Below are 23,235 nucleotides of genomic sequence, written 5' to 3' on the forward strand. Positions count from 1 at the left end.
GCCATGTGACCTTGGATAAGTCACTTCATTTCTCACCTTAGCCTTTTCTATGTGTAAAAGATAGGAAATAATGCTTGGAATACCTGCATCATGGGAATTTGTAAGATTTGACTCCTAGAGTTGAAACTTAGAATGACAGTTCTAAAATTATAAGGGACATTAAAGATAATCTAATTAAACCTCACTATTTTAAATATGATAATGATGATTTGTGATCAGTGCCTGATCCTATTCAGTAATAAAGACCAAGTGCATGATAGTAATCAAATGTTCATACTATGTCATTAGTACTACTTAATATCAGGGGTTACTTAAGGGTATAAATAACAACATCTGGAATCTATTTTGGGCTCAGTAGCCCCCATTGCGACTGTTGTGTCCCTAGCTTACCATAGGCACTGTCTGAGATTCTTCTGTATGTCTTAGGAGCTGTTGTTGATAACCCAGTTAGAACATGACAACATCGCCACTATGCTAAGCACCCTCTGTTTCCTTGGTCACTTATAAAACATGCTGTGTCAAACATTTATCAGAATATTAAAAATAATTCTGAATAAAGTAACAACAGTGAACTCAGACCAAGTATACTCCCTCTGTAATCTTTCTTAGATCATAGTTATCAAGCCTTCAGTGGCAGGAAGGTTATTTTTTTCTTTTTGCAGTTAGCCCAAGCAGGAATCTGACAAGATATTTGCCCACAGCTTTATTTGTTTGTTTTTGTTTTCCCTCTCACAGCAAAACTTCAGTAGATCCTTGTCCATCCTATTAAGGTAAGAAGCATGAATTTCCTGGTTATAAGTCAGGTTTATACCTAGCAAGTCTATACCTCTCTCAGGTATACAACTGTAATTTTCCCACTCTACTCAGGGAAACTGTTTAAGGGGATTCTTGTCACTCATGAGGCAGAGACAGTCTGGGTATCTTCATATCTTCTGTATGTAGAGAGACAATATAACAGTTTCATTAGCAAGGTGCTAATATTTTTCTTCTTCCACCTTCGAAGGTCCACTAATGTCCAAAGTCAAGTCACTGTCCTTCTGAATGCAATCTGTTATGACAAAATTCTGTTTTGCATGCAAACTGAAAATACAATGCTAAGACAGAATGTATTAACAGAGATGTATGTTTTGCCTGTTACTTTCATAAGAGGCAAAAAGCTCAGAGAAGTGAAAAGACTTCCTCAGGGTCATTTGAACAGTTAGAATTCACACCCATGAAAGAGGTGAATTTAGAACCCCAGCAATCTGGGTCTAATTTTTTCTTCTTCACTGTTCTAAGTCATAGAATTATCATGCATTAGCATCATAATAATGGGGCTTGCTAGTTCCCAGGTCTCCTTTTCACTTCTTATCACTTAGCTTTCTTCAGAAAACTGAGAACCTAAAGTTTTCAATGCTGTTTTAAAATATTCAGAAAGCTTCAGATTTGCTAAGCTAATAGATACTAAAATATATTAAAAAAGATTTTTTTCTTCCTCTACATGTGACCATTATAGAAAAAATTATTTCCTATCTATCTCCACCTTCTGTTCAATCCTTACTAGATGTGAATTGTAATATCTTTTGGTCATTTCTATACCACCGTGAAATACTTCAAAAAATGGGAATGATAGAACAGAGCCCTTCAGTAGAATAACATAATTTCTACAAGTACTTTCCCAGGAACTCTGAGATCCAGTGACACTGAGGTCCTTGTTCCTCACACAAGACACTTCATTGCCTGACTCTTAGCATCTTTACTGGCTGTTTCCCATGGCTAGAATTATCTCTACCTCCTAACTTTCCAGATAAAATCATATCTGCTTCAAGATATATTTCCTGATATCCCTCAATAATAGTCCATTTCTTCTCTTAATTATACCCAATTTATCCTGAATATATATTGTGTGTACATGGGTGTTTACATGTCTCCTCCATTAGACTGTGAGTTTCTTGAGAGTAGAGATGTCTTTATATTTTCTTCATGTCACCATAGCAGAAATTTAATAAATGCTTATGGAATGACTTATGCATAGGGATATTTGTATAAGGTTTCTTATGTTTTGATCAGCTTTAGATTTTTATAATATCAAGATTGAAGTTCTTCCAAGTCTAGGATTTGGAGTATGGAAAAAAAGTGCCATATAGAGATTTTAAACTCTTTTCTTAATCTTGAAGCATCGTGTAAATATTGATAATTCTCATTGTTCCACTCCATCTTAATTTATTTTCTTGAATAGAGTTTATCACAATGCTTGGCACATGGTATGTGCTTAATTATAAATGCTTATTAATTGATTATTAAATGCCCTGATTATATGTTCTACAGAGGTGAGTAGTCCAGAGGAACTTAACATTTGATAAACGTTGCTGTAGAAGTCAGAGATCTTTATGTGATCTATTCATGGTCCTGATTTTTTTTTCCCTGAGAGATGGATGTAAGATTTTTCCAGTGTACTGAGATGCTCTCATTTCCTTGGGTATCCTATTAAACTATAACTTTCTTGCACTACTACTATTGTTTTTGAACTTTGGCCAATCAAGGACTATTATTGGGGAGGTTTTTATACAAAATTCTGCATGGAGCCAATTTAGATTCTTCCCTAACATCCTAGGAAATAATTTCTCATGCCTTAAATTGTCATGGGACTTTTCTTGGATCTCTCCTTTTCTTTAACTTATCTTTTCTAGTATCACTGTCATATATATGAATGTCACTCCTTTCTCCTTAGGCCAATTAGGATATATATCATATCATATTTATTCACTGCTTGATTATGAGATGTGATTTATTGTTCATTTTTTCCCCATTCTCATTAACTATTGGCTTATATATCATCTTCCCTTTGTAGCTAAGTTCATGAAAAAGAACATGGACAATAGGTGCTTTGACTTTTTCTCATCCCCTTCTCTTCTTAAACTTTGACAATCTGGCTTCCAATCTTATCATTAAAAAATGCTTTCTTAAAAATTACTAATGATCTGTTAGTTGATATGTCTAGTCAACTTTTTCTCAATCCTCACTCTCCTTGACCTCTCTGCAGACTTTGACAATGTTAATATTCTCTCCCCTTGATATTCTTTAGGTTTTCAGTATTTGACCATTCTTTGTCTCTTTTTTTTTCTATCTTCTCACCTTTAACCATGGTTTTCCCATAGGGTTAGGTCATGAGACCTCTACTGCCATTATAATACTTGGAAATCTCATTGGTTTTCACATATTTAATTACCACCTCTTTGCTAATGATTTTCAAATCTACCTATCCGGCCCCAAACTTTCTGCTCACCTCTGAACTTGTATCTCTAACTGCCTTTCACCCACCTTTAATTGGATGTCCAGTAGAGATCACAAACTATGTCAAAAATAGAGCTCACTATTTCACCATCCACTCAGTCCTTCATTCTCACCTCCTAGGAGTGATTCTGGATTCCTCACTATCTCCCAACACAATCCTCATATCCATTATTCTACCAATGCCCTGTAATTTTACTTTTGCAACATCTATTGAATATGTTCTCTTTTATCCTCTGATGCTGCCACCACTCTGCTGGCCCTCATCACTTCACACCTTGAGTATTCCAACAGCCTGCTCATGGGTCAACTTGCCTCAAATCTTCCCCAACTCCAATCCCTGTTCCATTCAGTTACTAAAGTGATTTTTCTAAAGTACAGGTCCAGTTACATCCTACCTCCAATAAACTCCAATGACTTCCTGTTCCATCCAGCATCAGTTGCTGTGTTTGGCATTCAAAGCCCTTCATAATCTCACCCCCTCCAATATTCTTATACCTTACACCCTTCTGTGTACTCTTTGATCCAGAGACACTGGCCTACAGGCTGTTAAACAAACAAGATACTCCATCTTTAGACTCCAAGTATTTTCTATAGTTGTACCTCAAGCCTAAAGGGCTCTGCTTTTTTTGTTCCCACCTTCTACAAGAAACCTCCTCCAATCCCACTTAATTCTACTGTTTTTCTTTTGTTAATTATTTTCTACTTTTCCTGAATATATTTTTCTTTGTATATATTTATTTGCATTTTGTACCTCTCATTAGACTGTAGGCTCCTTGAAGGCAGAGACTGTATTTTGCCTTTTTTTTGGATCTGCATCACTTAGCATAATGCCTGACATATAGTAGTTGCTTAATAAATGTTTATTGATCCATTTTTTAATTATGCTATATGAAACAAATCTCCTTCAAGATTATAGATGGGATTTAGCCATATAATAGAAGGAAAGTTGGTGAAGTTTGGTTGACTGATAATGCTTTACTTTGATGAGATGCCTATTATTAATTCCATAGTGCCCCTCTTAGTAATAAGTCAGATAATATAAAGTGAAATAAGGTGAATCTCAATAAGAACCATAACCTTTGCATGCACCTATTGATTCCTTCCCAGAATACCTTTTTTTTTCAATTTACAAATTTGAAGGCCTGGACTCTGAGTCATCCAATCACAAGGTCCCACACTGCCCCAGAACTTGCCTGTGGCAAGAAACATGGAGAAGAGAAGAATGATTTTGTTTCTGTGAGCTTTGCCCAGGAGTTTTAATCCAATGTATGCTATACTAAGAATGTGCTTGGAAAAACTGAGATTTTTTTTTTTTGTTAGCAATGAGATAAGATATGATTTGGTTGAATGGCAAAAGCACTGGAAGGAAGCAAATAATTTTTAAGAAAGCAAATGCAAGCAGGCTTCATTAACAAAACTTATAAATAAGGAAGTAAGCTAAGTATGGCCAATTTAACTTGAATAATATCTACAAGTCAAAATATTCCAATGTAAACATTCTCCAAATAACGGTCAGGAAAAGGGGAAAGAAATAAATTATTTTGAAGACCCTGAAAAGATCTCAATTCTCTTATAGTGTCACAGCATCTTTTTTTCCCTTTTATTTTTTTAAAAGAAGTAGCTAAAAGAGACCTTAGAGATCATCCATCTCAATTCTTTAACTTTGTATATGAGAAAAATGAGGCCCAAGGCAATGAAGGAATTTGCTAAAGGTCATACAGATGGTAAATTAAAAATCCAGGATCACAACACAGGTCTCCTAACTCTAAATAAGGCTGTAGGATCTTAGATCTGTGGTGAGAAGGGAGTTAGAGATCACCTAGTTCAATGCTTTCATTTTTATAGATGAGGAAACAGAGGCCAGAGAAGTGAGGTGATTTGCTTATGGTTATTTACTAACAACTGTTTTACAATGAGTTCTTGCTCTAACAAAGTGACTTTTTTTCCCCCTCCATAATGTAAATTGTCTCCAAGTCACAAGATTTTACATTGATATGTGAAGAGGAAGTGTAAGTGATCTGTGTGGTAATGATGTCTATGATCCTTTTATAATACATTGTTTAATTTTAATTCCACAATCACTTATTAAACACCTACTATGTGTAGGACCATGGATAATACTTCAGCCTCCAAGCTTACCAGGGAGTAAAGAACAGGCAAACTAAGAATGAAACTTTATGGGGAAAATGATTTGTATGTTAAACAAAATGTACATATTTTCTGTTTTTATTTTTCATTTGATTTTTTCAATGAACAAAAATTTATTTTCTATCTCTTCCACCTCAATCTCATTAGGAAAAAAAAAAAACACGTGTAAAAATATGCATAATCAAACAAAACAAATTATCTCATTGTCCTTGTCCAAGAAAATATAACAATATAATGTGCATATTTTTCACTGCTATATGCCAGTCAAGCAAAAAATATATAATATTGTTTAATTTCCAAATACTTTCTAGTTATTAAGGACACTGAAAAAGTGAAATGTGTTTAGAGGAAAGTACAGTAACTAGAAAGATGGAGACCCTTTAGTTAATGCCATGTGAGATCAGTTGAGCACACCAAGACTGTTTAATATGGGATAGAAAGAAATTCTAGCTCTAGTATATCTGGAGATATATCAGCTGGCTGTCATATGGAAGAGGGGTTAGACTTGTTCTGCTGGACCCTGGAAGTAAGGAGTAGGAGCAATGAGTATAAGGTGCAAATAATCTGATTTAGGCTTGATGTCAGGGAAAAAAATCTTCTAAAAAGGAGTGCTATCACAAAGTGGAATACTATCTCAAGATGTAGCCATTTCCCTCACACTGGTGGCCTTCAAACAAAAGATGAACACTCATCAGGCATGTGATAGAGGGGATTCATCTGTAGATATAGTTTGGATAAGGTGACTACTGAGGTGTCTTCTGATGCTAAAATTCTGTAATTCTCTGAATAATGGTTGCATTTTCAATTACACAGCAAAGCAATCTAGGTTATCTACAATTCTGGATCCTGCTGATTCTGGCCATGAACTCCTGTCGGTTTGTCAGTCACTCAAAGGCCATGACTGCTACAAAGTAGATTTTGCATTTAACTTTATGTCCAATTAACTTGGGGTTATGATTCTGGTGTGGAGGAGGCCATTGCATTAGCATATGAAAGCATTGAATTGCAATGGACAAGCTGTGAGCTGGTGGGAGGCCAGGCCAATGAGTCTAGGTCAGTTTGTTACAATATTAGATGCCCACACCTTGAGGCATTCTCAGTTTAGCATTTCTCAAAATGGCCCAAAAAGTGATCAGTGATATAGTCTCTCAAAATATATTAATATAGCAGATGAAGGATCTATGATTTCATCAGTATAGAAGGTTCCAGTATAGAAGCAATGTTCAGCAGTACAGAACTAAACACTTCTATTCAGTGAGTAATAGATTTTGAGTTGGAAGGGATCATAGACACCATCTAGTCCAATCCATTCATGTTACAGATGAGGAAATTGAGGCCAGATCATTTTAAAAACTTGTACAAAGTCACATAAGTAGCAACAGAGTTAGATTGAACTTGAATTCTCTGACTCTAGATCCAGGATGCTTTCTCTTGAACTATGTCTCTCCTAGTAGACCCCATGCTTCCCCATGAAGCTGCTTGAGGAATGGAGGTTAGGGAATTTGCTCATGATCACACAACTCCTAAATGCCAGAGACAAGATGGGACTTGAATGCAGATTTCTTGACTTGTACAGGGCTTTATTGACTATGCCATGCTACTTTTATTCAGTGTCTGTAATGACACTGGCTGTATTTTTTTTGGCAAGAATTAATTATTTTCTCACATTAAAATACATATTTAATTAGATTTATGACAAAAAACACCATTATTTTCCCATTAGTTCTGGTGAAGTTTCCTTTTAATGTGTATGATATCAGTAATCCATGAGAGTTTCCCAAAGGAGTCCATTAACCATTTGACTCAGTCCAATGAAGCTATCATGGTAAAGTGCTGAACTTGGAGCAATGAGCATGGAATTCATGGGTTTGCCTTTAAGTTCTTCCCTTCATGTCTTTTGTGTCCTTGGGCAAGTCACCTGACCTGTACATGCCTCAGTTTCTCTATCTGTAAAGTGAAGTTGCTGTACTAAATGGCTTCTGAGTTTCCTCTTAGCTCTAGACCTATGATTCTACAAATGTCCAGAATTTGGCTGAAAGGCTTTAAGAATTGAATTATCTCATTATTTTATTGCATAGAAATGTGTTTCCTCCTTTTCTGCCATTGTAGGAAGTTATTTTGGAATATATTCATGAGAACTATTAGACTGGCAGTAATGCCCTTATCTCACAATTTCTCACAAGTATGTTGCACTTTCTACGTTCACTTTGTATATATTTGGTATTTTCTTATTCGTGTATGTGTTGTCAACCATTCACAAACTTTTTTGGGCAAAAATTGTTTCATTTTGTCTTCCTGTTCTCAAAGCTTAGCACATTGTCTTGCATATAGCAGGCACTTAATAAACCCTAGTTAAGTGTTGTTGTGAAACAAATACTTGACCTAGATTATAACCTTTGCATCACCATGAACCAGATGTGTTTCTGAAGACTAGTTATTTACTCTCTCTAGGCCTCAGTTTCTCAATTTGTTGAATATAGAGAGAAATGTGGCAGATGGTCCTCCAAGTCCAAGTGCAACTTTACAATCCTGGGATTCTATCAAAAGTAGATAGGATATGGACATAATCCAACTCAATTTAATAAAAACCCCACATTCATTAATCTCTGATCTAGATGAAAGAATAAAACTCGAAATTTAATAGATCCTATCTAGGGCCATTCTTTTGATAAATTAATTCCATATTAATTTAAACAGTTTGTTACCCCCCCCAAAATAAATCTAATATAGAACCTGAGATAAGTTATTTGTACAGTGACATAGCAATTGGCTAATAATAGTTCTTTAATTTTTCCCTTTTATTTTGATGCCTGTCAGAGACTGATAAATTTCCTCTTTAAAAATTTCAGATGCATGGAAGATGCTCCTGGACTATCATTTTTAATGTGCATTTTTTATTTGCTGCATTCTTTTAGCAGCAATATATTTTCTACTTGTAGCAGTAATGGAGGTGTAGATGGAGAGAGTAATATGCCTAATAACAAAAGAAATGAAGATGCCTGAATTTTTACCACTTGACTGAGAAATTTCAAAATGTTCCTTTTCAATGTAAACAGAAACTTTATATGTATTTACATGTATATGTGCATATATATGGTCACTAAGGTTTTAAAAATCATGATTTCTTTCATTCTGTATTACAATGGCGAAAGATATAGACAAGCAACCTTTAAGGAGGGAGGCAGACAGATATAATGCTGATCCAGCAACCTCTCTATGAAAGGAGCAGAATATCCAACTTCATTGCCCCTTTTCCAGCTCACCTCTAGAATGTAATCAAAGTCTCCCTTGAAGAGACATGGGAAAAATTATGAAGAAATCTGTCAAAGTCTCATCATGAGTTGCATTTAGATAACCCCTGTAGAAATATATAAACTACATAGGATTCATAATCTCCACTCTGACCCAGAAGGATCGTTCCCATTTTCTGGGGATAATACTATTGGAACCCAAGAAGGGTCTCTGTGAAGGACGATGAGAGGCAAGGTAAGCCTAACTGGCTGCAATGACTGTTGGGTCATTTTTTTTTTTCATAATACATTGCTGTTTTCGGTATCCTTTGATGATTCACACTGAAAGTGTAATTAGTGCTCCACTAGTATGGGTGTTCACTCTGAGACAAAAAAGAAGCTAAGGCCCCTTCATATTACTTACAAAATTACATATTACAGTAAAACAACCAGATACAGCTTTGCTTTTATTGACAGGCAGCACAGTGCATAGAGTGTTGGACATAGAAAGACCTGTAGTCAAATACTGTCTCAGTTACTTGATCCTGAACAAGTCACTTAATCTCTCAGTCTCAGTTTACTTATCAGTGAAATGAGGGCAATAACATATACCTTCCAGGATTGTTGTAAGGATCAAATAGTATAACAAATTTAAAGCACTTTGCAAATTTGAAAGCTAAATAAATTCTAGCTAATTTTTTTTCCAATTTATTTATTTATTTTTAGTTTTCAACATTCATTTCCACAAGATTTTGAGTTCCAGATTTTTTCCCCACCACTCCCATCCCCCCATCCCATGATTGCTTGCATTCTGATTCACCCTTTACCCAATCTGTTCTCCCTTCTATTACCCCCTCTCTTCTCTTATCCCATTCCCTTCTTATTTTCCTGTAGCATAAGTTACATTTCTATATCCTATTGCCTGTGTATCTCATCTCCAAGTTGCATACAGAAACAATTTCTAACATTTATTTCTAAAGCTTTGAGTTCCAAATTCTCTCCCCTGTTCCTTCTTCACCCACTCTCATTGAGAAGGCAAACAGTTTGACATAGGCTATACATGGGCAGTCATGCAAAGCACTTCCATAATAGTCATGTTGTGAAAGACTATACATTCCTCCATCCTATCCTGCTCCCCCATTTATTCTATTCTTTCCTTTGTCCCTGTCCCTCCTCAAAAGCATTTGCTTTGGATTATAACCTCCCCCTCCCCAATCTGCCCTCCCTCCTATCATCCCTCTCCCTTTTTAATCCCCTCCCCCCTACTTTCCTGTAGGGTAAGAGAGATTTCCATACCCAATTTGCTGTGTATGTTGTTCCCTCCTTCAACTTTAACAAATCCCTTATGATTTTTCTTTCCTGTTTACCTTTTCATGCTTCTCTTAAGTCTTGTATTTGAAAGTCAGTTTTTCTACTTAGCTCTGCTTTCTCAAGAATGCATTAAATTCCTTTACATTGTTTAATATCAATTTTTCCCCTCATGGATTACATTCAGTTTTGCTAGGTAGGTGATTGTTGGTTTTAATCCTAGCTCTTTTGACCTCTGGAATATCATATTCCAAGCTGCTCTGATCTCTTAATGGAAAAGTTGCTAAATCTTGTGTTATCCTGATTGTGTTTCCATAATACTTGAATTGTTTCTTTCTGGCTGCTTGCAATATTTTCTCCTTGACTTGGGAACTTCTAGGTAATATTAGTTAGTATTACCCTTTAACCAGGGTTTATTAGAAAACACGGGAAAGAAATATACCAAATGACAAGGTAAGGAGACATAGCATTATACATCAATGAAAGAAATCAAATGACATCACAAATCTGTCAAAATATTTTTTTTTATAATTCAAGTACAGTGATGATAACTTTACATTTGTAAAGGCCTTATGATGTACAAAGAATATTTACATTTTAACTTTCTTAGATATGGATAATCTGGCTTCCAGTAGGAGATCTTTGTAGTACAATCCCTAAAAAAGACCATGTCTTAAAGTTTATCTATCCTCTTTCTATGTCAAGCTTAGAGATCTCCAGTATGTTATCTGTTCCATTGTATAGCAATCTGTTAAAATAATTACTAGAGTGCTGATGACCAACAATGGCTTCCTGAATCAACACTTCAGAAATATTTTGATTTGAATTCTGAAATATGCAAAGCTTTAACCCCAACTTTGCCGTCAATATGATGTATTCCAAGTTGAGTCTCTCCCTCCTCTTTTTTCCTAATATAGAGTATCAATTTTGGACATGATCTAATTAAGATGATTTATCAAGTCACTTTTGGCATCCTTACCTCAGAGTACCCTTTATAAGTAATATTGTTACTTACAGCCACTTAAAATAATAGTTGAGAACACAGTTCTTCTGCACTTTACCACTTCTCCTGAGGTGTCTGGTCTAACACATATATGCATAAAACCAGAAATATTTCATCATCTTCACTTCTTTTCCTTTTCCCTTTCAATTCTTTTGTATTTTCCCTCCTGGCTAGTGTCTATTTTCACTTTCTTACTTTCCCATAGCTATTCCATTATTCCCCTCATGCTTGTTTCCTTTCTTGTACTGGCAAAAGATAGTTTGTCTGCAATGATACCAGAGAAGGAAAAATTAGGAACTGGAGTTAAAGATAGGAGTCATTCGCTAACCTAGATTAGTAACTTTCAAATCCACTAGGAGCATCAATTTGTTGTCTTTAATAGAGTATCCTGTGCAGCTTACTGATTCCAGCTGAGTGGGGAAGAGAAACTTCAGAGAGAGGCCAAAGGACATAAGCCCAATCAGCAGAAACACCAGGGTATCATGAGGATGAGGCATCTGCTGGATAAGCTATCACAAGGTAGAGGAGAGAACAGGGTGATGTTAGTGTAGGGAAGAACTCATTTAGGTTTCTCTCAAGTGATAGAATGAAGGGAAGATTTCTAGCTCATGTAATCAATGAGATAGTGGATCAAATCTATTCTCTATTGCTCACTATTAAAAAAGAGGATTTATTTTTAATAAAACAATTGCTTCTCTTTTCTTAAAACATGAAAGCAAGAAACCCAACAAGGCAACAGCCTTATGAATCAACTTTGGAGAATACTAGTCATTAATGTGCCATTCATCATAGAGTCAGCTAGGCAGAGTAGTTGATAGAGAACCTGGCACCAGGAAAAACTTGAGTTCAAATCTGACCTTAGACATGGTAACTGTGTGACCCTGGGAAAGTCATTTGATCTCTACTTGTCTCAGTTTCCTTACCTGTAAGATGGAGATAATAATAGTATCTCCTCCTAGGGTAAGTATAAGGATAAATTGACATAATATCTGTGAACTACTTTGCAAACCTTAAAGTGCTATATAAATCCTAGTGTAGTAGCATTAATTATTAATATCTTCTCTATACCACCAGCCTCCCACATTTCATCAGGGTGCATAATGTGACCCAACAGTTTGTGCTTTGGGATCTGCTCAGTAATTTCCTGTTTGCCACAATTTCCAAGAACACATTCCCTCTAGCCTTCAACAAATGTCCTGTTACAACAAGCGGTGGATCTCAACTCTCCTTAGGAAGGGTTGCACTGAAGAGGGAATGGGATGTACTCTGTCAAGAGTTTTGCTATGTCAAGGAACCCAAGATGACAGAAAATCTTCCCACAATACCCATACTGTTCTTTTTCCAAAATTATCAAAAATGCTAGACACTGACTTACCTTAGCCATCTATTTAAAGAAGTGAAGGAACTAGAGTGAGGCCAGAAGGTGGGGTTAAACCTGGCTAAAAGTCTAGCTAGGGCCATTCCTTCAACACAAAAGTTATTTGGGCTAAGAATGGTTTGCTAGTAAAAAAAAAAAGTGAATTTCCCAGTTCAATTGAAAGCTGAGACTGCTTTGAAGTCTCTCAGGTGATAAACTCACTGTAAAATTTAGCAGAGTCAGAACATGATAAGGGAAATATTAGTAAAGGAACCTAAAACCATCAAAGATCTTAGGCAAAATAAAATTCAGTTAAAAGCCTGGAACACAAGTAGAATGAGGGAAGCATAATTAATTCTTCTTCTTCACTAGTTTCTAACTAGGTGGCAAATTATTTCTGAGAAAAAAGTTAAAATGTTGTCAGAGCCCTCTTATTGCTGGTGTCCTGGGTCAAAGCCCTGATCACCTCACTGTAGTTCTGTTAGAGGATGTGTTGTTATAAGAGAAAATCAGGCCACACTGATTATGTTTTGCACTGTTAAAGAATTTAGAAATATTTCATATATTTGTTGATTTAAGGAGGAAGATTAAACATATTTATTTCCTTTCACCAAGGATACGTATAATAGAGCATTAGAGACACTGGTTTGGAAATAGATGCTGAGATAACGATTTCTGAATAAAGTCATTTGTTAAAAAATAATCAGGCATCAAGGGCACAACAAAGGAAAAATAACAACCTGGAAAGAAAAACCCTTTAGTAAAGCATGGACATCAATGCTGTGCAAATTACCTTAAATCTGAAAGCTCAGATCTTAACATTCATGACCAAGATTGTTTTTGTATTATGGTTGATTGAACTTTTGGCTCTAGCTTTCTTCTATTATTATGTTCACCATCAGAGAAACTCTAAGTTGAAGGAAGGGTTAAGAACAAATACAAATTTACTAATTTTTGAAAGTTTTTGATGACCATATACTAAACTCAAACCAAATATTCCATGCAGCATTACAGTAGATAACAAGGGGAACAGTCCAGATTATCCTATCTGTAGATAAATCACCTATAAGGTTTCACTGAAAAGAATTTTATGTGAGAGCTCCTTCCCTACTTATTTTCCCCCTTCAATCAGCTTTCAGGGTAATAAAGTTCTAGATCCAAATCACAATGATTAACAATATAAACTGTAGCTTAAGAGGTAGAGGACCAACCTTGGAATCAGAGAGACTTGAGTTGAAATCATGACGCATAATAACCTTGAGACCACAAGCACTTTACATGATCTCCCAGTGCTCCAAGCAATTCAGTCTCTAAATTACAAACAATAGCAACAACAACAACAATAACAATAACAACAACAACAACAACAACAACTAGCCACAAGGTGTTGTATACCCTTAAAATCACAGGCATAAGCCAAAACAAAAAAAAATTCAGAAAAAAATAATTATGGTTTAAATGCACACAAACAATAGTGCAAACATACTGTCATTATCCATATTTCCTTTAACCTTCACTATTATCCTATAATTTAGGTGGACCAAGTGCTATTCATCCTAGTTTATAGAAGAAGAAGAAATTAAGATTCAGAAGACTGTGTGACTTAATCAATATCACATGGATCTGAAGATCCAGATTCAGGGCTTAGTTTTAATTCTGAATTTTAGCATTTTGCTACCTCATTATGATGCAATGGATGATGAATATGATAAATCGGTATGCCCCAGAACTATTTCATTTAAAACCATCACCAAAACAACAGTTCACTGTTGAGGTTAGGGTTGGGAGAACTGGTTCAGGGATGAAAGAATTCACTTAGGCCTTCTCTGTAAGCCATTGGTGATAAGTTCAGGGTGGACCCCAAAAATGTTGGGATGCTGCCTGAAATGATGCGAAATAGAGGTCCCAGCACACAAAGATAGCAACTAGGCCCCTAGACCCAACATAAGAAGTCTGAGACAGTGGTCTTTATGCTCCAGAAGCAGAGATCAACTTTAAAAGCCAGGAAAAAGGCAAACATAATGAGCCAAAATCAGCGTAGAAAAACAAAGACCATGGGTTCTTACTCTGGGGACAGGGAAGATTAAAACAAAAATTCAGAAGAGAACAGCATTGTTAATATACCCACATCTGAAATCCCAAAGGGGAATATAAACTGGTCTCAAACCTAAAAAGCCTCCTTAAAAGAGCTCAAGAAGGATTTTAAAAGTCAAATAAGAGAGGTAGAAGAAAAATTGGAAAAGTAAATGAGAGATATGTAAGAGAGAGTCAATAGCTTGGAAAAGGAAGCAGAAAAAAAATGATTGTAGAAAAAGAGTCCTTAAAAAATACAGTTGACCAAATGGAAAAGAAAAAGTACACTAAACAACTCCTTAAAAAGTAGAATTGGCCAAATGGAAAAGGAGGTACAAAAGCTAAATGAAGACAACAATTCATTAAAAATTAGAATTGGGTACATTAAGGGAATGGAGGGATTGGAATATGATATTCTGCAGGGTAAAGGAGATAGGACTACAACCAAAAATCACCTACCCAGCAAAGCTGAGTATAGTCCTTCGGGGGAAAAATGTGAATTCAGTGAAATAGAGGACTTTCAAGCATTCTTGATGAAAAGACCAGAGCTGAATAGAAAATTCAACTTTCAAATACAAGACTCAAGAGAAACATGAAGAGGTAAACAGGAAAGAGAAATCATAAGAGATTTATTAAAGTTGAACTGTTTAAATTCCTACATGGAAAGATGATAAATTGATAGACAGAGGGCACAGGATGAGTTGAAGATGAATGGGTGATATCTGGAGAATAAAATTAAAGGGTGAGAGAGGATTATATTGGGAGAAGGAAAAAGGGAGAGGTAGAATGGGGTAAATTTTCTCACATAAAACAGACAGGAAAAGGCTTTTACAGTGGAGAGGAAGTGGGTGAAGGTGAGAGGGAATAAGTGAATCTTATTCTCATTGGATTTGGCTTAAGGAAGAAATAACACACACTCAATTTGGTATGGAAAGCTATCTTACCCTACAGGAAAATAGGGGGAGAGGGATAAGAGAGCTGGGGGAATGATAGAAGAAAGGGCAGATTGGGGGAGGAGTTAATCAGCAGCAAACACTTCTGAGGAGGGACAGGGTCAAAAGAGAGAATAGAATAAATAGAGGGTGGGATAGGATGAAGAGAAATATAGTTTTCCACAGCATGCCTATCATGGAAGTGCTTTGCATGACTACTAAAGTAAAGCCTGTATCAAGTTTCTTGCCTTCTCAATGAGGGTGAGTGTGGAGGGAGAAAGGGAGAAAATTTGGAACCCCAAGTTTTGAAAACAAATGTTAAAAAATTTGTTTTCACATGCAATTGGGAAATAAGATATACAGGCAATGGGGTATAGAAATCTATCCTGCCCTACAGGAAAATAGAAGAGGAAGAGGATGGGGGGAGATAGAAGGGAGGGCAGATTAGGGGAAAGGGTATTCAAAATGTATGCCGTCTTGGAGTTGGGGGAGGGACAAGATGGTGGGAAAATTTGGAACTCAAAATCTTGTGGAAGTGAATGTTGAAAAATAAAAATGAATAAATTAATGGATCTAAAAAAAACCCTACCTTCCAACTAAACTCAAGCAAAATAAATCCTTATTGGTGGTGAAAAAAATAGAATTGGGCAAGTGGAAGCTAATGACTCTGGGACATCTAGAATCAGTCAAAGAATAATCAAAAGAAGGAAAGAAAATGAAGAAAACATAAAATACCTCACTGGAAAAACAACTGACCTGGAAAATCGATCCAGGGCAGATAACTTAAGAATTGTTGTTCTACCTGAAAGCCATGATGAAAAAAAAAAAAGAGCCTGGATATAATCTTCTAAGAAATCATCAAGAAAAACTGCCTTGAGTCCTAGAACCAGAGGTCAAAATATTCATTCAAAGAATCTGCTGGTCACCATCTAAAAGAGATCCCAAATTGAAAATTTCAAGGAATATTATAGCTAAATTCCAGAATTGTCAAGTCAAGGAGAAAATACTGCATGCAGCCAGAAAGAAACAACTCAAATATTGTGGAACCACAGTGAGAATTACACAGGACCTTGCAGATTCTATGTTAAAAGATTGGAGGGCTTGGAATATGATATTCTATAAGACCAAGGGGCTTGGATTACAACCAAGGATCAACTACCCAGCAAAATTGAACATAATCTTTCAGATAAGGAGATGAGCATTCAGTGAAATAAAGGACTTCCACGCATTCCTGATGAAAAGACCAGAGCTCGATGGAAAATTTGATCTTCAAATACAAGACTCAAGAGAGGCATAAAAAAGATAAACAGGAGAAAATGTTATTTAATCAGGACAAATTGTTTACATCCTTACATGGGAAGATGATACTTGTAACTCTTGAGGACTGTGTCTTTATTACATTTACAAGGAATACACATAGTCAGATGATTTAGTTATAAATTGACTTCGATGTGATAATAAAAAAAACAAAACTAATTAAAGGTTGAAAAGGGATTGTAACAGGACAAGATGAAAAGAGGAGGCAGAAAAGGGTAAATCACATCACATGAAGAGGCACATAAACTTTGCTGTAGAGGGAAAGAAGAGATCATTTCTATATATTACTAAGAAAGCCCAACAGCAAGGGATAGGAAGAGAAATTCCATTTAAAGTTACTACAGACATCATAAAATATTTGGGAATCTACCTGCCGAAACAAATCCAGGAACTGTATGAACACAATTACAAAACACTTTTCACACAAATAAAGTAAGATTTAAACAATTGGAAAAAAACAAAACATCAGTTGCTCATGGGTAGGTCGAGCTAATGTAAAAAAAACCCAAACAATTCTACCTAAATCAATTTACTTATTCAGTGTCATACCAATTAAAATAATGAAAATATTCATAGAACTAGAAAAAATAATAACACAATTCATCTAGAAAAACAAATGGTCCAGAATATCAAGGGGATTAATGAAAAGAAATGCAAGGGAAAGTGGCCTAGCCATATCAGATCTTAAATTGTATTTTAAAGCAGTAACCATTAAAACTACTTGGTACTGGCTAAGAAATAGAGTAGTGGATTAGTCACATAGGTTAGGTACAGAAGGCACAATAGTCATTGACTATAGTAATCTACTGTTTGATAAACCCAAACACCCCAGCTTCTGGGATAAGAATTCGCCATTTGATAAAAAAGAAAAAAAAACTGCTGGGAAAACTGGATAATTGTCTGGCAGAAACTTGGCATAGATCAACATCTTATACCGTATACTAAAATGAAGTCAAAATGGGTACATGATTTAGATATAAAGGCTGATACTATAAGCAAACTGGGAGATCAAGGAATACTTTGCCTGACAGATCTATGGAGAATGTAAGAATTTATAACCAAACAAGAGATAGGGAACATTATGAAATGCAAAATGCATAATTTTGATTACATTAAATTGAAAAGTTTTGCACAAACAAAGCTAATTCAAGTAAGATTAGGAGGGAAGTAGAAAATTGGGAAGTTTTTTTTTTTTGTACAACCAGTGTCTCTGATAAAGGCCTCATATTTAAAATATATAGAGAACTGAATCAAATTTATAGGAATGCAAGTCATTCATCAATTGATAAATGATCAAAGGATATGTATAGGCAGTTTTTAGATGAAGAAATTAAAGCTATCTATAATCATAGGAAAAAATCTTCATGATTGATTAGAGAAATGCAAATCAAAACAATACTTAAAATACCACATCACACCTATCAGATGGACTAACATGACAAAATAGGAAAATGATAAATGCTGGATAAGATGTGGGAAAATGCATTGTTGTTAGAGTTGTGAACTTATCCAACCATTCAGGAGAGCAATTTGGAGCTATACCCAAAGGGCTATAAAAATATGCACACTCTTTGACCCAGCAATACCAACCAATTCTAGGTCTGTATCCCAAAGAGATCACAAAAATGGGGAAATCAGAAGCAAACCTTTGTAAGGAGGGATGGGTCAAAATAGGGAATAGAATAATTATTTATAGCAGCTCTTTTTGTGTTGGCCAAGAATTGAAAATTGAGGGGATGCCTGTCAACCGGCTAGATAAATTGTGGTATATGAATGTAATGGAATACTATTGTTCTATAAGAAATGATGAGCAGGCTGACTTCAGAAAAACCTGGAAGGACTTATATGAACTGATGGTAAGTGAAGTGAGCAGAACTAGGAGAACATTGTGCACAGTTAACTGTCACATTGTGTAATGACTGACTTTGATAAGCTTTATTCTCAGTAATAACAAGGATCTAAGCCAACTCCAAAAGACCCATGATGGAAAATGCTATCCACATCCTGAGAAAGAGCTATGGAGTCTGAATGTAGATTGAAGCATCCTAGTTGCTTTCTCCTCTTTTTTTTGTTTTTGTTTTTGTTTTGTTTCTTCTTTCTTGTGGTTCCTTCCTTCCACTCTAATTCTTCTTTACCACATGACCAATGTGAAAATATATTTAATAAGTATGTATATCTAGAATCTCTGTTAGAGTGCCACCACCTTGGGAAGGTAGGAAGGGAGGGAGGTGGAAAAAATTTAAACAGTAAAAGCTTATGGAAGTGAATGTTGAAAATTAAAAAATTAATTTGAAAAAATAAAAAAACTAGAAAGAATAAATTTAGCAAGTGAAAAAAATAAGAAAAAAGTGACTATTCCTATTTTCATAAAATGTTAGCACAAATGAAATACTCTATCACTGACTAATTTTATTTACCATGTCACCAATTAGTTTAGGTAAGAGAACAAAATATTCAGTGGCAGATATCCTTTCATTGCACCTGTATTAAATAGTCATTAGTTCAGGCTCTATAAAAATCTAGTCCTGTCTACATATTTCCCTTTCTTCTTTATTGTATGCCATAAAAGTTCTTTTGCCACTGTCTCCAAACTTTCATTAATAATAGTAATAATAATAAAATGTCAGCATTTGCATGTTACTTAAATGTTTTCAAAGTGCATTACAAATAGTATCTCATTTTATTCTTGCAACAACTTTGGGAAGTAAGTGGTATTCTTATCCCCATATTAGAGGTGAAGGGAATTGAGGCAAATAGAGGTTAAGGTGACAGCTAGTAAGAGTCTGAGGCTGATATTGAACTGAGGTCTTGCTAACTCCAGGTCCATTGAGCCATCTAGCTGATTCTATAAGAAATGTATGGGAAATCTTACCCTACAGGAAAATGGGGGGGAGGAAGGGGACAAGACAGCAGGAGGATGATGGAGGGGAGGGAAGATTAGGATGGGGGAAATCAGAAGCAAATGCTTGTAAGGAGGGATGGGTCAAAAAAGAGGACAGAATAAATGGGGGGCAGGATAGAATGAAGGGAAATATACTTAGTTTTTCACAACTTGACTACTATGGATATGTTTTACATGACTACCCATGTATAACCTGTATTGAGTTGCTTGATTTCTCAGTGAAGGTGGGTGGGAAGGAAGGAAGTGAGAAAATTTGGAACCCAAAATTTTAAAAGCAAAAGTTAAAAAAAAATATTTTCACATGCAACTGGGAAATAAGATACACAGGCAATGAGATATAGAAATCTATCCTGCCCTACAAGAAAATTGAAGGGGAAGGGGGATAAGAGAAGGGGGGGAGATAGAAGAGAGGGAAGATTAGGAGAAGGGGTACTCAGAATGCATGCCATCTTTGGGTGTGGGGGCATGGGATGGGGTGAAAATTTGGAACCCAAAATCTTTTGGAAGTGAATGTTGAAAATTAAAAATAAATACATTAATTAAAAAAAAAGGGCTACACGATTTGGCTAAATTGAGGATGTATATTTTATGCCCAGAAATAGGAGGACAACTTTCCTGATGATCTTAGATAGAGAAGTTTTTAGTGGATTGGTAGATAAAAGAATGAGGTTATAAAAAGTACAGTGAGTGGGTAGTAAGGAAGTAGAGACACCAAATATAGAGTTCTATTTCTAGAAACTTAGTGGTTAGCTTTAGGAGAGAAATAGGATGATAGCTTGAAAGTATGGGAGGGTTATGGGAAAGAGGTTTGTCTGTGTTTTACTTTCCTTTCAGTGGTAGGTGATTCTCGATTATCCTTATAAGCCCAGAGGAGTAAGTCTATAGAGAAAGAGGGATTGAAGATAAAAGAGTTGAAATGACTGATGAATCAATGGCATGGAACAGGCAGGGGATGTTTGTTCCATGTCTAAAGTAGAGAGGTTGGATTTAGAAAACTGAAGTGTTTTCTTTGAGATCAGAGGGAAAGATGACATGATAAAAGGAGAAACAAATATTTAGTGGGAGATAAAGACAGAATCAATGAAGGAGAGTAGAAAATTGGACTCATCATAATGCATAACCTCAACTTTTTCAGCAAAGAAACAGATAATTTCATTTGCTCTGAGAGTGGGGATTGGAGTAGAACTAAGAGGTGGAGGTCTTTAGGAGAGAGGAAATTTACAATAATTGTCTCCCAGAAAGTGATAGAGAAATCAAGGACTTTTAGACAGCAGCCCTCTTGGGGTTAAATAGCATAGATTTGCAATGTATTTCTTTGGTAGTAGTCTTTATTCAGTAACATTCTTCAGATTAGTAGCAGGATCAATGAATAAAGTTAGTAATTTTAGTAGGAAAGGAAAACTAAGGAGGCAAGGTCAAGGAGATCAAGATTACTCACCATCCTTTTATGAAATATCTGACTGTAGGCTTAGTAATGGCTAACAAAGGCTATCAGCCTATGGAGGGAGAAAAGTGGAGCTCAATTAGTGGTAATGTAATGGGAGAACAGTGCTAAATCGAGGAACTGAAAGGTGAAGAACAAATTTCAAAAGAGCAAGAAAAAGCAGGAAAAGAAGAAGATGGAGATTTCAGAGTCAGGTTCATTTAGGAACATGTCATGTGATCATGAATTCCAACATCACTTCTGTTAAGAGAATGAGCTGAAGAGGCCAATTTCCTGAGAGGCCAGATTGGTAGATGGGTCATTCATTCAAACACTGACATTATTTTAATTATTACGGTGATGAATAAGAATGTGAGTCACATTTTAAGATTACCAGGGAAGACGGGATTGATTATATTAGGAGTCAATAATAACATGAACAAAAATTTAGTTAGGTTGATAACATCTATTATTGCCCTGCAAGATTGTTTTTTCAGTCTAGATCTATGATTATTAGTTTCAGCAGCTCCCACTATGGAAACTATATACTGATGTATGTTTGTTTGTATTTCTCTGTGTGTGTGTGTGTGTGTGTGTGTGTGTGTCCTCTCAATAATAGGTGAGACCAGAGCATGTTTATAAGTGCAGAGGAAGAAGCCTGTGGAGAAGGAATGATTGAAGATGAAAGAGATTTAAAATGATTGATGGAACAAGGTCATGGTAGAGACAGGAGAGTTAGCTCAGTGAGATAGATCTTTAATTCATTATTAACTGAGAGTTAGCCAGTTGTCTGAGTCATTGAGACATTTAGTGACTTGCCCATGGCCACAAACCAAGACTTAGAACCAGGTCTTCCTGTCTCCGAGGGTAACCTATCATATTTATAAAGCAGAATGCCTTTCTACTTTCCAAATTACAGATTAGAAAAGTGGTAAGGAAAAGTCTAATAATGTAAGTAAAAAAATTATTCAGAATTCAGAAGTTTATTTCTGTTATATAAAAGAATGCCTGGCAATGATAATTGTGCCTCTCCAAATGCTGAAGAAACAACAAGGGAGACTGTTGTAATTTATTTAATTTTGCTCAAGGTACATTCATAGTTCAAAAATATAAAGAATTTTAACATTTACAAATATTTCTTCTTTAAGATAGTATAAATTACTATTATTATCCCCCTTTAACTGATAGAGAAACTGAGGATTCTTGGTTTTCAAAATTTTTGTTTTATGCTTTGAAACATGAGTAGAATCCTGTCTAACTTCATTGAATAAGCCTTGGTAAAAAAGACTGCAAGCTGTCATTGGAGTTACATTAAAGAAAAACGGGGAGGAAAAGGGAAGAAAAAAAAGAAATTTATGGGATACATTTATTGTATGTTTAAAAGGAACAGCAAGTTGTACATAATAGATTTTCAGTTTCGTCTGCAATAATCTTTTTTAGTGTACTGATATGGAAATTCTTGTTTTATTCCTTAATATAAAATAAAATATATTGAAAAGAGAAAAAAATAGTTATTTAGGTGTGTTTGGGGAGGCACAGAGATATGGTTCCTCCACCACAAATTTGTTGTGATTCAACTTATCGCTGATAAGTCTAATGTGATCTGAGTTCAGTACTTGAAAGATGCATAATTTATTGATGTGAGTCTCTCATCATGCCTGTGACAAATTTGTTTTGGTGGTAAACATCCTTGAACATTGCTATGTTGGTCCTTGAATGAGACACAGCATGAGAGCTTCAAAGCAGGAAGAGATGTTAGAAGTCATCTAGTACCAAGTGATCATTTTACAGGTATAGAAACTGAGGTCTAGAGAAATTAAGAAATTTTTCCAAGTCATAGCACATAGTACAAAGTCAGGATTTGAGCTCATATCTTTCTGATTACAAGCCTGAAGTCCCTTTTACCAATGCCATACTGTACAAATGGCTTCAGTTTCCCTTGATCTTCATGTTAGCCAGCCATGCGTAATGTCACATCTCCCTCCTTTTTCCTCCATCAAATTTGCCTCTGATTAAAACAAAAATCCTTTACATAAACAGTCAGTTTATGACCACAGTGGGAAATATCCTGTGCGATAATAATGACTTTTCAAGAATACAATTCTAATTGTTATAGTTTTTCATGGTCTCCCAATTACAACCAAGAGAGTTCACGAGTCAAGTAATTACCGACCATGTATGTTTCCGTAGCCAAGAGATAAATGAGATTTTGTGAACTAGAGTGCCTCACCAAGGTACCCATCTAACATCTACTAGGACTCCATTTGGA

Source organism: Phascolarctos cinereus, unplaced genomic scaffold (assembly GCF_003287225.1).
Source record: "Phascolarctos cinereus isolate Bilbo 61053 unplaced genomic scaffold, phaCin_HiC Scaffold_4;HRSCAF=312, whole genome shotgun sequence".
Taxonomy (NCBI): domain Eukaryota; kingdom Metazoa; phylum Chordata; class Mammalia; order Diprotodontia; family Phascolarctidae; genus Phascolarctos; species Phascolarctos cinereus.